The sequence below is a fragment of the Cupressus sempervirens genome, chromosome 11 (assembly GCF_028749045.1).
Source record: "Cupressus sempervirens isolate cs-2001-9-10 chromosome 11, ASM2874904v1, whole genome shotgun sequence".
NCBI lineage: Eukaryota > Viridiplantae > Streptophyta > Pinopsida > Cupressales > Cupressaceae > Cupressus > Cupressus sempervirens.
In genome coordinates this window covers 749,139,955-749,149,424 of record NC_143128.1, presented here as the reverse complement: position 1 = coordinate 749,149,424, position 9,470 = coordinate 749,139,955, and positions in this window count along the sequence as shown.

The following is a 9,470-nucleotide window of genomic DNA, read 5'->3' as shown; positions in this document are numbered from 1 at the left end:
GTGTAGAGAATTTGAATGTTCCCAATGCCAAAGAAGGATAGATCAAAGAACAGAAGGCTAGGACAAAGTAGTGCATCTTGAAGAAGATGTCAAATCATCCCATTTTGAAGATGTCGAAAGAGGATAAGTCCTAGTTAATAAATCTCAAGAGGTAGAAACACCCATGTCCATATTGTATTACCAAGGTGCAAGATGACTATAAGGCCATGGTCAATGAATAGTGCCTAGTGAAGTTCAAGATTGGAAGCTACTAGGATGAAGTGATTTTTTATATCATACCTATGGAAATATGACATATGTTGTTGGGTAGGCCATGGAAGTTTGTTAGGCATGTTGTACATGATGGGAGAGAAAATACATACACTCTAACAAAAGATGGAGTGAAACATAAGTTGAAGTTGTTGAAGGAGAAAGAAGAAAATGTATGTAGTAGGGTATTTTTTAGTGGTGAATAATCAAAATTTTACAAATTTTAGGAAATTTTTGGTAGTAATTTGTCTAAAAATTTTAGATTTAATGCAACCTAAATTGCCACATTTTAATTAAATTTAGTTGTAAAATATTTAAAATTTCTCAATGATTTATTTTATTAAAAAAATAAACTCAAAGATTCACCACAATATTTGATATATGATTAGACTTAATTCACCTTAATATTATATATTATCAAAGAAATTAAAATTAATTCACCAATAATTATCATAATCATTAGTTACTTTAGGGATATATTTCCAATATTTAGTTTTCACTATTGATTTAAAATATAATGTAATTATCCTAATAATTTCCATGAGATAAAATATGTTCAATTTTGATTTTTAATATTCCATGAAGATTAGTGAACTTCCTATTATTATTGAGATTTGCCAATATTTTATACTCAAAAATTATGATTCAAAAATAATCTCCAATAGAAAATTGAAATATTCACCGATAAAAATTATTTGGTTTTTCAAAATAATGAAAGATTTGCCAATAATTTATATATTTTTCTAGAGGGAAATTTCTTAAAGTTTACCCTAGTATGTAGTGCTGGCAGAATATGTTTTCTGGATGGAATGGATTTTCTCAAAGGTATGAAGTGTGAGAATATGTGTTTCATTGTAATCCCAACAGGTGGTAAAGAAGAAATAGAGGAGGTGTCTATAGAAGTTGTAGATTTGTTGGGAGAGTTTCTTGATACTATGTCAAATAATGTAACTAATGGATTACTCCTAGTGAAGAATATCAATCACTAGACAAACTTGATCCTAGGATCTAGTTCTCCAAATAAGGCAACACATAGAATGACACCAGCAGAAAGTGAAGAGTTGAACAAATAGGTTCATGATTTTTTGCATTTTGGGTTAACCAATGAACCAAGTACTTTCATGAGGCTCATGAATGAGGTACTGAAGGAGTTTCAAGGTATGTTTGTCATTGTTAACCTAGATGTTATTTTGATCATTAGAAATACATTAGAGGAGCATGTGATGCATATACATAAGGTGTTAGATAGTTGAGGGAAGAAAAGTTTATATTAAATCTAAAGAAGTATAGTTTTATGAAGAAGGAGTTGGTGTAGCTGGGATTTTTAGTTTTAGTAGAAGGTGTAAAAATGGACAATAAGAAAGTGAAGGTTATCCTTGAATGGCCTACTCCAAGGAGTGTGACTGAGGTAAAATCTTTTCATGGAATAGCTAGTTTTTATGGAAAATCTATCAGATGTTTTAGTAGTTTTTGAGGACCTTTGACTAAAACAATGAGAGGAGATAAGAAATACTTTAAGTGGACTATAGGAGTAGATAAGGGTTATAATCTATTCAAATATAAAGTTACAAAGAAGCATGTTTTAGCACTTCTATATTTTAACAAGGTGTTTCAAGTAGATTGCGATGCTAGTGGTACTACAATAGGAGTTTTTTTGAGCTAGGAAGGTAGACGTATTACTTATATTAGTGAAATTTTGAATAATGTTAAAAGAAAATATTTTATTTATGATCAAAAATTTTATTTTATAGTTTAGGCATTGAAGAAGTGGAGATGCTATCTTCTTCCTAAGGAGTTTGTTTTGAACCAAAGGTATTTGAAGTGGGTTGATTTTTTGTAGAGTTATACATTTTTTTTTGAAATAGAGAAGTGGGAATTCTAACAGAGTTGTAGATGCTCTTAGTAGAAGATAGTTTTTACTAACATAGATGTAGATTGAGGTGGTTGGGTTCAAGGATCTCAAAAATTTGTATCCAAAGGATCTTGATTTTTCTGAAGCTTAGAAGGCTTGTACAAAACCTATTATACTTGACAGGACAAAGTAGTTAGATTTTATAATCCAAGATGGCATGTTATTTAAAGGATGTCAATTGTGCATTCCTAGAAGTTCTAAGAGAGATAATCTATTCAAGGAGAAGCATGGTGGAGGATTGGCTTGACATTTTGGGAGAGATAAGACTGTTTCTTTGGTTGCTAAGAATTATTATTGGCCACAATTATAGCAAGATGGGAATAAGTTTGTGTAGAGTTGTAGAGTATGTTAGATAGAAAAATGAGTAAAGCATAATATTGTGTTCTATCAACCATTACCTATACTAGAGAAGTTATGGGAGGGTGTCAACATGGATTTTGTTCTTGGTTTACCAAGGGCACCAAAGGAATGATTCTTTATTTGTCATGGTTGATAGATTTTCAATAATGGAAAATTTCATTCCATATAAGAAGACCAATGATGTCATTCATGTGGTGAAGTTTTTTTCAAAGAAGTGGTGAGACTATATGTTCTACCAAAGAGTATAGTTTCAGATTGAGATACCAAGTTTGTTGCATATATTTGGAAAATTTTGTGGAAGAAATTGAAGATAGATTTGAAGTTCAGTTCATCATATCATCCACAGACTGATGGACAAACCAAAGTTGTGAATCATAGTTTGGGGAATTTGTTCAGATCCTTGATTGGAGATAAAACAAAGGGATGGGATCTAATTTTACCATAGATATAATTTGCATACAAAAATTCTATATATAGGATTACCAATAACACCATTCTAGATTATATATGGGAAAAAACCCAAAAAAAATTCTGAATTGAGGTGGTTGGATAAATGAGAGATAAATAGTGTTGAAGCAAACGATTTTGTTGAACATTTGAAGAATATCCATGTGAAGGTGAGGAAGCACATTTCAAAAATGAATGCATAGTATAACAATAAGGTAGATGTGAAAAGAAGGTATAAGGAATTTCAAATTGGAGATGAAGTCATGGTTCATTTGAGAAATGGGCATTTTCTAGTGGGTAGATATAATAAGTTGAAAATAAAGAATTTTGGATCATGCAAGATAGTGAAAAAATGATTTTAGAAATGCGTATGAAGTGGGGTTGCCTATTGAACTAAATATTTCATGAGTATTTAAAATTTCATATTTGATAGAATATTATGAAGAAGGTAATGGTGATGAAGTTTCAAAAGCACAATGGATTATTCTAGCAACTAGTTCATCTAAAAAGGAGATTGATGAGATATTGAACAATCATGTTAGAAAAAGTACAAGGAATAGAACTTATGAAGAGCACTTGGTCAAATGAAAAGGGAGGCTAGTAGAAGATTCATCATGGCAAGCAAGAGGGGAGGTTAACCACCTTGTTTTTTCTCTAAAAACTTGAGATGTGACGAGGCCACTTCTGAAATTACCCTAGGTGTCCAATGCAGGAGCATCCATGGTGTAAGAGAAACCTCACATCACCCAAAAATATTTCCATTTTTTTCTTGAATAAGGGTTGTCTCAGTGTAGATTAATTGTTTATAAAGGCTTGCTACTTATTAAGTTGGTCATATGAGTGTGGAATATCCTAATTTTAGAGGTGGCTATTCGTCTTGGATATATCATCCAACTAATTGAGGCTCAATACCATATCATGAGTATTCATGGATTTTTTGCATGTTTTTGGTATGCAAGATTGGTATAAAAAAATTAAGCTCGCCATTGAAGACCTTAGAGGCCCAAGATGGGCTCTAAAATGGCATTGATTAGAGGTTGCACAAGTTGAGACTTGTACATCAAAAGTTAGGGTTTGATGTCTACAAAAGTTATGGCCTTCCAAAATCAGCCTAACCAAAATTTCCAAAATAAATGTCAAAGGTGCATCAGGCTGACTCTATATGTAATTTTAGAGTTAGTCAGTCTCAAAGGTTAGGGTTTGATGTCTAAAAACTTCCCAGGTGGTGTAAAGATGTCTATTTAAGGAATGCATGTACATTGTCTAGGAACACTCTAGGTGATAGTTCGTAGCTCTATGTTGAAAATTATTTGTAATGAAGGTGTCTGTGTGGGTTTACATATTGTATTTAAAATTTCTATAGTTCCACATTTGTGGAGATAATAAGAAGCCTACATTTTGTTCTCTCTAATTACTATTATTTATTTATTTATTTATGTGTCTATGGTATTAAGGGGAGCACCCTTCACCAAGTTATGTAGTTTTTATTTTCATGTGATGTGTTTTTGCTTAACCCTTATCGGTTAAGTTTTAGGTAGCACTAGCACATAAGATAAGTGAGGAGTATGATCTGAAGTTAAAAAGTTCAAAATAGTGATTATATTGATTCACCCCCACCCCCCCCCCATCCCCTCTTTTTAGTATATTGACCTATGGTTGGGACCAACAATATATATATACATCTAGAAAGGCATATTTTATTTATTAATTATAGATTGATCTTTAAACTAGATTTTCTGTATTGTGAAAGAGAATATGTATATTGCATCCAATATATTACTAAGGCATGAGCCATAGGTTGAAGATATTTGGCTAAGGGTGAAGTATTGAGGGGTCTCAATTCCCCTAATTTTAGAAGATAGAGCTTCACTTTCTAAAGTCTATCAAATTTAGAAGAGAAATATGTAATCTAGGTTTGCATTGACCATAGAAATTTTACAAAGCTATTCCTACTAATGATTTTACATTAAAGTTATAAGATCTATGTTCTTATTCAACTAATTTTAAATGATTTTAAGTAATATAAGAAATCTAAAAAATATATAAATATTTAGTTAACTAATAAATATGTTTTTAAAATAGAATGAAATTAAGAAATAGTGAAGTTATATTTATTGTTGAAAATATATTACCATGTATATTGTAATGTTTTTTTTAATGGTTTTTTGCCTACTAACCAATAAAATTAGATTTAAAAATTAAAAATAAAAAAATAAAATTATCACAATAATTTAACTATGAAAATGTTAATTATTTGTAACTTCTTTTGGATAAAACTTATTGGATATATTGATGGGGACACAACCCAAGTACAGAATAGACACAACAAGAAAGGGAAAATTTCATTAACTATGAAAATATGCTAGTACACTTAGTACAAAGAAAAAAACTCTAAAACATGCCTTAAGGGCTTACAATAGTATAAATTTGGAGATAAATCCTTCTCCCAGTACCTCTTCTCAAACTCCACTCTGAACTCCCTTTTACAATGCCAAAAATGTCCTTAAATAGACCCTAGAGGGTTAAGGATTAGGAATACATTCTAGAAAGTGCTAGTAGGCATCCACCGACCAAATAGAAGGCTCTAGAAGTCGCATTAGAAGTCGACGCAAAATTAGAAGAATCTAGAAATGGTAACTGAACTTTCGAGAGGCATAACTTTTGAACTGTAGCTCCAATTGACAAACCGTTTACATTTTCGAAAAGCTCTCAAAGTGCTCTATAGCCCTATGGACTAGCGTCACTTGTCTCCATTTTTCAGCCTTGTTTGAGGTCATTTAATGCCCCTAACCTTGTATCACCTATTTTAGTAGAGTAAAATGAACACTAACCTATAAAAAGCATTCTCAATACTAAAAACAAGTAAACACTTAAGATAGGACCAAATAAGACAAAATTGAGGAAAGTAGACCAAAGATGGTAAACTCCTCAAGTGCTTCTCATGATGACGAAGCTATGTCCCTGATGGATAGTGGATGTATGCTCATGATATGCTCAAGCTCCTAATGGATGAGTGATAATCAAATATGAGTGTGGATGAATGGTTCAACAATGAAAGTATGGAGGGGTTTTAGCATTATAATAGTATTTTGGTAGTTTTTAGGCTCTCAAAATAGCATTACAAGTTTTCTTCAAAAGTGAATGATTTTAGTGAAGGGAGAGGGTTCTATTTATAGGCCAAGGGGTGAAAGGATGAATGATCAAGATGCAAGGATGGCAAGATGGTGAGGGAGGGATAGGATGCACTTAAAGGGGAGCACATTTATTTAAAGCCAATTAGGAGGTGACACATGTCACAAGGTGATTGGATGTGAGAGGGTAGGATATGGGTTGGTCAAAGGAGTAATGAGGGAGGTTGAGCCATAAATGGCAATGGTTGGGTCAAATAGAGATGGTTGGGTCATAATAAAGATGGTTGCGAGGAGGATGAGATTGTTGACTTTGGCTTGGGTTACAAATAGAGGTGTTTGGGAGGAGGATGAGATTATTGACTTTGGCTTGGGTTAGCAAGTCTTAACCCTTGCTTAAGTTGTGCACATGATTAGAAGAGGGATCAGGATTATCTTAGGAGTTGGCTAACCTTGTTTAGGGAATGTGACAAGGTTAGAGGGGGGATTAAGATAGGGATTGACATCTTCTAGAACAGTCTAGGCTTCTAGGATGAGGATAAATAAAGTTTTTTAGGAAATAAATAAAGTTTTATTTATTTCAAGGGTTTGAGTTAAGGAGATATTTATTAAAATATTTTTAATAAACATGAGGAATAATATTTAATCTTAATTAAATATTTTTAGTTGGGATTAGGGTTAGGAAATGATGGGATTAGCCTTTAATCAAAATTAAAGAAGGATTAGAAGATTTTGGAAGAGGTTAGTGGTCTTAAGGAAATTGGCCAAGTTTTGGGAAAAAAATAAATAAATTATTTATTTTGGGATTTTTGGTCAATTTATTAATTAAATAATTAATAAATAAGGAAATAATGTTTAAATAAGAGGTCTCCAGAAATTGAAAAATTGCAATAACTTTCAAACCGTGGGGCCTTTTGACCTGGTTCTTTTTCTGGAATGTTCTAAATTATAATTATATTCATCTGACCAATTTACACCTTTTAGTTTACCAAAATGATGGCTCAATTACATACTTCTATTTTTTTAGCATTTACACATATCCTAAGGTGTTCAAATACTCTATCCTAGAACACTGATAGTGGAACTGTGAGAGTTGGAACCTTTATTTGACCCAAATGGGTATCCATAAGTGTTAACAAAAGAAATAGAAACTAAGTCTAAGTACATTTTTTGGATGACACAGGATTGCCCTTATAGCTCTGGATGCTCCTGCATCAGACACCCAGGGTAGATTGAAAAGTGACCCTATCACTTTATGAATGGTAGAGGAAATCCCAAATGGAAAACCTCAACTATTGATATCCAAGTTGAGTCCTCGATCGGCTATCCTTTCCACTTGACTAGATACTCTTCATACTGCCTTTTTTTGGTACCCTTGTCCACACGATGATCTAGAATGTCTTCTATCTCCTCCTTAGAAGCAGGAATTAGACATGGCTCTAACAACTCCTATTCTATACCATCATCATGATACTCTATCAAGTTTGCAATGTTGAAAATAGGAGAAATGTGAATTCCATCTGGTAACTCCACCTCATATGCATTTCTTGAGTCATGTTTCTTCAAAATTTTGTAGGGGCCAAATTTCTTCATTTTTAGCTTGTTGTAAGTACCGACTAGAAATATTTCTTTTCTTAAGTGTACCATGACTAGATCCCCTACTTGGAACTCTTTATGTCTTCTCCTTTCATCAGACTTAGCTTTATACTATTGGTTCATCTTAGTAATGTGTGCCTAGACCTCCTCATGTAGACACTTGATATGTTCAGCAACTTCTTCAGCTTCAGCACTTGTCTTCTCCCCTTGCTCTATCTTTCTCAATTCTATTGCAGTCCTTGGGCTACTTCCATATACAATTTGGAATGGTTATTTTTTATTACTCCTATTTACAAAGTTATTGTAAGCAAACTCTTCTTGTGGTAGAATCAAATCCCACCCCTTGGGCTTATCCCCAACTAAACATCTCAGCAAATTGCCTAGACTTTTGTTTAGCTATCAGTTTGCGAGTGATGTGTGGAACTAAATTTCAAGTCTATTCTCAAATTCTTCCACAATGTTCTCCAGAAATACCAAAAAATTTAGTATCTTTGTCAGAAACTATACTCCTTGGGAGACCATGTAGTCTCACCACATCTCTGAAAAACAAGTCTGCAATATGAACAACATCATGAATTTTGTGGCATGGAATGAAATGTGTCATTTTGGAGAACCTATCAACCACCACAAATATTGAGTCATTACCCCTTTGTGTCTTTGGCAATCCAAGAACAAAATCCATACTTATGTACTCCCATGGCTTTGATGGAAAAGGCAATGGCTGATATAGTCCAATATTGTGACTAAATCCCTTGGCAACTTGACAAATCTGACAAATCTGTACAAACTTCTTCACATCCTATGAAATATAAGGCCAAAAATAATGTTCTCTAAGAATGGAAATGGTCTTATCTCAACCAAAATGTCCTACCATCCCTCCACTGTGTTTCTCTTTAATCAAATTTTCCCTCATGGAACTCCTTGGAATGCATAATTGACTGCCCTTGAATAACATACCATCCTGAATCAAATAGTCTAACCACTTAGTTCTGTCTACAGCAACATGCTCTTTACAAGCTCTCCAAGCTTCAGCAAAATTAGTATCCTCAGGGTAAAGATTCTTGAGTTCATCAAACCCAACTACTTCAACTTGCATTACTGTAAGCAACAACTTCTTCCTACTTAATGCATCTGCAACCCTGTTAGATTTTCCACTTCTATGTTTCAACACAAATGTATAGCTCTGCAAGAACTCTACCCACTTTATATGCCTCTGATTCAATTTACCTTGGCTATTTAGGTACTATAATGCCTGATGATCAGTATACAAAAAAAATTCCTTTGGCAATAAATAATTCCTCCATTTCTTTAAGGCCTGAACTATTGCATAGAACTCTTGATCATAAATAGAATACTTCTTTTTTGCATCATTCAATTTTTTACTAAAATACGCAATAGGCTTACCTTCTTTGCTCAATACAGCCCCAATAGCATTACCACTAGCATCAAAATCCACCTGAAACACCTTTCTAAAATTTGGAAGTGCAACACAGGTTGTTCAGTCACCTTCTTCTTCAGCAATTCAAAACTTCTCACAGCTGTCGTAGTCCATTTGAACTCTTTTCTATCCCCTCTTATTGTGTCAGTCAGGGGTGCACATATGCCACTGAAATTCTTAATGAACTTCATGTAAAAACTAACTAGACTATGAAATGATCTTACCTCAGTAGTAGACCTTTGAGTAGGCCATTCCAAGATGGCTTTTACCTTCTCTGGATCCATTTTGAGATCTTCAGGTGATATAATAAACCCCAAGTAGACTAATTCCCTTTTTGCAA